This window comes from Cupressus sempervirens, chromosome 4 (genome assembly GCF_028749045.1).
Source record: "Cupressus sempervirens isolate cs-2001-9-10 chromosome 4, ASM2874904v1, whole genome shotgun sequence".
NCBI classification, from domain to species: Eukaryota; Viridiplantae; Streptophyta; class Pinopsida; order Cupressales; family Cupressaceae; genus Cupressus; species Cupressus sempervirens.
The window spans coordinates 500,222,316-500,228,662 of record NC_143121.1 but is presented as its reverse complement, the minus strand read 5'-3'; the positions used below and the strand labels follow the sequence as shown (position 1 = coordinate 500,228,662).

General features: G+C 30.9%; 1 long non-coding RNA gene across 1 annotated transcript; it reads left to right on the top strand.

Annotated features, from left to right (window-relative positions):
- The first annotated feature begins 1,325 nt into the window (after positions 1-1,325).
- Positions 1,326-1,656, top strand: LOC149562128 (uncharacterized). Its single transcript, XR_016363482.1, has 2 exons — positions 1,326-1,446; positions 1,534-1,656. It is a non-coding gene; the product is annotated as an uncharacterized LOC149562128 (long non-coding RNA).
- The last annotated feature ends 4,691 nt before the right edge of the window (positions 1,657-6,347 follow it).

Below are 6,347 nucleotides of genomic sequence, written 5' to 3'. Positions count from 1 at the left end.
ATAAGCTAAATGAGACCCTCCTCAAGTCCCAAGTTATTGAATTGAGTGAAGAGCGTAAGACAAAAGATTTGGAAAAGGTCTATGCTGCACTAAAAGCCACTGGTGAACTTAGTATGGCTACTTTGATTACGGCGTTTGACACCTTTGTGGTTGATTCTGATAGAGCCAAAGGGTTCTTGATTATGAATGATGATGAGAGAGCAGAATATGTTCGAATGAAGTTTTTAGGGCTTTAAGTTACTATGTTTGATAGTTATTGCAATCATTTTATAACAGTTGGGTGTTGCTTAATTTTGGTGGTTCACATCCCATTCGATGGATGTGACCAAGGATTTACAAATTTTTGGCAAAAGTTTATTAGGACCTTTGGATTTTCATATAGAACATATATTTTTGTTGACATTGTTAATTAAGTTTTGATGATCCAAATATAATCATATGGTTTTATTTCATATAGAACATATATTTATGTTGACATTGTTAATTATGTTTTCATGAGCTGAATATAATCATATGGTTTTATATATCCATCTATTGTTGGCAATCATTATAGTCATTTCTATCTGCTTTTGAAAGTTTGTTGGAGATCTTTTATTCAAGATCTATTTAGTTATTGTTTGAGATGTGTTGATTGGAGAGTTGCTGTTGACATGCTGGTCAAATATAATTGTTGTTAACATGCTGGTTGGATATTAGATTTTAACTAATGTTAACATGCTGCTGGTTGGATATTAGATTTTAACTGTTGTTAACATGCTGCTAGTTGGATATAACTATTGTTAACTGCTGTAGGTTTTCTACTAAAATAAACTTTAGATTGATGCTACTCTGTTATGTCATTGTATTAGCTAATGACAACACTACTCATTTGATGTTTTTTGTTCAGTCTGAGATGTCATTGTACTTGCAACTAAAATGAGATGTTAGCCTCTATTGAAGAGCACGAATGTTAGCAGCCCGTGTATGGATATATTAGAATTGATTTTTTAGTTTCTATAGGCAAAATATAACCAGTAGTTGGTTCAACACAACCATAGATCAAATTCATCTTAAAATCATGTGGAAGGGTGGTGTTCTGTTTGAATTTCACTATATTGGACCTCATGAAGTTTGTCATAGTTGAACCAAGTAAAGCTGAAACAAGTTAAGGTCATCTCAGCCACTTGATAAACATTTTATCTTACTATTTATTACGCAAAATTTATACATTAGTACATAATAACAATATAAATACTCCTTGCAATTGATTTCCTGAATGTTTATATGCTTGTTTGGCCTCTACACCAATTAAGACATGGTGCATTGTTTTTTGATATAGGATTCATGGATTCAAAAGTTGTGCCCATTCATAATTGCCCATGTGGAGCTAGGGCGTGCATATTAAAAGTGTTGCACACAAGAAAAAATCCTGAGCGTGAATTTTGGTGCTGTCCTGAGAGTAAAAAGGTTATTAATTATGACATGTTATGTATTGTATGTTTCAAACTAATGACATGTAATAATATTAGTATGAACTAATATTTTGTATTGCAGGGGAGTGGAGGTTGTGGACATTTTAAGTGGTTCGACTCTACAACTACTCATAATGAAAAAAACCAGTGGAAACTGTGTAAGCCACGAGAGGTGGCCAGGGCTAACATTGGTTCAATGACAAAAGATGAAATGTATGATGAAATGTGTAAAATGTTTAAGGCACGAGCGGCTGATACACTACCTTCTATGTGTAATTATTGGCCTCTTATTTGGCCTTGTATTTTGGGCCCTTTTTCGACAATGAGCTTAATATAGATAGAACTTGATTACATGTTTTGTGTTGCCTTTTGGCCTCTTACTCGGCCTTGTATATTAGAACCTTATGCAAGAATGATTAAATAAAGATAGAATTTTGTTATATGTTTTATCAGTTAAGTTAAAATAAAATTTGTAAATTCAATTTAGTTCCTAATTTAAATTTTGAAATTATTAGACATTCTTTTCCAAAATTAACAATCTCAAGATAATTATATGAAAATTTGAAATATGAGAAATTATAAATAGTGTATTTTATGTTGTGTCAAAAATATCTGAAAAATACAAATAATATAAAGATGTTCAACAATTCTTATATATTCTAACTCATTTTAAATATTCTTTTGTTTAAATATTGTACAATATTTTTTTAAATTTGTTTCTTACTACTTAAATTGTTCTAGTTAAATTAAAAGATATTTTATATTTCAAAAATGTTATATTATATTTATTTCTATTTTTTTGAACCTTACATTTTACATATTTGTATTATTAGAAGCATACTTGCGTTTTCTATTTTATATTAAATTTTACAATACAAAATTTAGATAAAATTTGAGATTTCATTGGTTTTAGATTCGACTCAAGCTCTCCAAGAGCTCTTGTTTTGTATACAAATATTTGACCATTTTTTTAGTAATATCACAACAAATTATAAATTAATGTAGTTTTATTTTGGTGGACTAAGTATTTTCCACAATTTTGATGACAATTAAATATAATGGCTTTAAAATCATATAATGTCTAATCACGTTAAAATGATGTATTAAAAATATATTTCATTCATCTTTAAAAAAAATAACTTGTTCATGTCGGTATTCCAATTCCGATTCTTAATGTGCAACCAAACAAAGGAAATGCGTATTCTCATATTGAATTCTTGGTGAACCAAACGGGCCCAAAATGAATTCCCAAAACCAAAACCTGGATTTCAAGTTCAAGAATCCCAAATCAAGGATTCTGGATGCCAATTCTGAAATCATATTCCAACAACCAAACGGGCCCTTAAAGAAAACAAAATTTAAATCACAAACTTTAACATGCCACCCTCCCTATTTAATATGCCAACATTAATGCCTCTCCCAAATTTTCAACTCAAATGACAAGTCATGTGGTGTAAGGAAGATGGAAAGGAATTTATAATTTTAAAAATAAATGTGTGCAGGTTTGCCCAGCCGCCCAACTTTCTCCATTTAATATGGAAGGGAGAAAAAGTTACTTAGGTAGAAACTTAAGATAGTAGATATTTAGGATATTTATTTTATGAATTAATTATTTTTTTGTGTTGTTTATTTAATTTTTTTATGATTTAAATAAAAATTTCAAAGAGCATCTTAGAGGGAATATTTTCTGTTGTCTCGGGAATTTTTTTAATTTTTTTAAAAATTTCTCATACAAAAACTATTGAGCATTTTTGCTCTAGGAATACATTTTATTTTTTGAAAGTCATTTTTTTGTCTAAGTATGGATTTTTTTTTGTAATGTAATTTTTTTTCTAAGTGTGGTTTTTTTTTCTAACTTGTTTAATTTATCAAAGGGAGATAATTTTTCTAAGTTCATTTTAGGACTAAAAGTAAAACATAATTATTTGAGATGAGCATTTAAACTTCCTACCACTCATGAAAAATAACTAAATGAGATCTAAATTACACAAGGAATATATTTTTTTAAATCATATTTGATTATAGAATGCAAAACTATATATCATTTTTTTCTTCTAATCACTCATAATCAAATGAGTAAAATTTCGAAAACATAAGATTACCATAGGAAGAGTAAACATCATTTTATCTCATTTTTGATACACACATACATATAATTGAAACTACAAAAATCTCAAAAGCAAGGATATTACTTAATCTTTTTTTTAAAAAATTTATTAAACCACCTAGTTCAAGGCTCTGTTGGGAAAGAACCAGTAAGAAAACCTGACATCCTTGCCACTTCAACAATAATTTGAAAAATACATTTTTACACAGGATTTCAATCCTAAACATAACTAAATTTCAATAACAATTTGAATTTTCAACAAGGGATCCATTTTGAATTATGCAAAGCATCATGGAGATTGTGAAGAGAACGAAAACTAAACAAGTGACAAACAAACATATCATGAAGACAGAATTGAACATTCACTCCCATCTCGGTTTGCATAACAGGTTCAACATTGAACCAGACAACGGAGAATGTGGATTTTCCAACAAGAGATGTCAGAAACAACACCAAAATAGGGGCCCAATCGAGGCTATATACTCAAGAACTTCCGTTCTTCCATTCTTACATTCCAAAACTCATACGTGGTTTGTGCTGACGGGTAGGGGCCCATAACACTCTACCATGTCTCCCTCTTCTCGTCCTGAGAAGAGACTCTACATTGTTAGAGTCCAACTAAAGACCTTCCTCCGTACATGGCCACTTCTGCCCTATCCCAGGGTGAGTAATGCCAAAACAACCCATACATTTCCCTTCAAAAAACAAGCAAAAACACAAAGGAACGACATTCAAGAAAACATGTTTCAATCCCTCCCAAAACATACTTAACACACACACACTGATCTAGGTTCATGTATGCTTAACAAACATATGTCATTTCTCAATCTATTCCTTTTCATTGGTCCATTTTGTTTTACTCCAATGGTTTGTTCGAATAGGATGATGTCTTCTGACATATTTTGATAACCTTGAATATGTTGTTCTTTCTTCAACAATAGGTCATTCATGAAGTTCAATCCTAGGTTCACTATGTACTTCTATGTCAGGTAACTTGACATTCCTTTCTTGTAATCTGATCTAAACATCAGATTATGTCTTGGCTTGTGACTAAAATTTGATATCCATTGTATGTGACTTGATGATCATTGATTCTTATTGATTAGTAGCTTGATTTTCAGAATCATCAGCATTAGTAGACATGCCTTCATAGTAGTACATAGAGGTTTTTTAATCTTTAGGTCCATTCTTTTGTTCATCTTCATGTATTTATGTATTCATCAAATTTTACATTGGCACTTTCCACAACTTTGTTAGTGTTAGTCTTTAAACACTTATAAGCCTTACTTCTTGTGGAATATCCTAGAAATATGCCTTCTTCACTTTTAGCATCAAGTTTACCTTTTCTATTGTCCTTCATAATGTAACTCTTGCTTCAAAATATCTTAACATATTTGAAATTGGGTGAGTATCCATACCACAATTAAAAAGGTGTGATATTTGTACCTTTCTTCACATGTACTCGATTCGATGTATAGATAGTTGTACTGACAACTTCTTTCCAATTATTCAAAGAAACATTCTTCTCCATCATCAGTGTCCTTGCATTGTCCATCACAAATATGTTTCTTCTTTCAACTATCCCATTTTGTGGAGGGGCCCTTGGTGCATAATTTTTTCTCTCGACTCCTCTATCGTTGCAAAAATTGTTGAATTCATTTGATGTAAATTCTCCACCTTTGTGAGATCTTGAATATTTTAAACTTTTACTAGTTTCCTTTTCAACTCTTTCCATATACCACTTCAACATTTGAAAAGCATCATATTTTTCTCTCAAAAACATAACTATCATCATTATAGAATAATCATAAAAAAATAGAATGAAATACCTGTCACCTTTGTAACTTTGCACATCAATTGATCCACATAAATTAGCGTTAAGTAATTCCAAGATCTGATTTGAAGCATGAGTCTTACTCTTAAAAATAGACTTTATCATCTTGCCTAACTGACATTGTTTGTAAGTCACATTATCAAGTTTCTTTAGTTTTGGCTAGTCTTTGACTCTTTTCATCTTACTAATACTAACCAAGTTATCAAGATTTACATGAGATAACTTTTTGTGCCATAACCAAACATCATCAATTTGTACAAAAAAATAGGTTGCCTTAGTCATGTCCTTTGAAAACAATTATTCAATTGTATGTTATCTTTGATGTTACACAAAATGTCAAGCCTTTACCAAACACTTAGTGATAGCCGAGATCACTTGGACATCGAAGGTAGTTTCCTATATGTGTCCAATGTTCAATTATAACCAATTTTAGAGGTAGTATTGACCAAGCTCAGTAGGTTAATGAAGCTAATTCTATATTAGCCAGCTGTCAGCATATTAAGTCTGATAATTTTATTGGTTAATAAAAGACAACTTAAGGGATGATAATTGTTAGATTAAAATAGTATTCAAGCTGACATGACAAGGTGAATCATATAAATGAAAGGTCAAGTTGGGGATTCAAAAGTGGAATTGAAGAAGATGAATTAAGGAAGCAAATTTAGAAGGATATCTGAATGAGGGTCGAGTATCCAAGTTGACAGAGCTGGAAAGAACATTCTGGTTAAGGAGGATCAAGTAATCAAGCCAGAATAGAGATCTGAATTAGAAAATTCAGTTGCATCACAAATCAAGTCAAGTCATTGTTACTCTTTAATAATTGTAGTAGTGAATGAAATCTCCTAATAGAGTTAGCCTAATAGTTATTTAGCAAATCTTCTAACAAGGTGGCATTTCTAGATTGAAGTGTTTGAAGACCTCTACAAGGCCACTCCTAATAAGTTGAATTAAATCC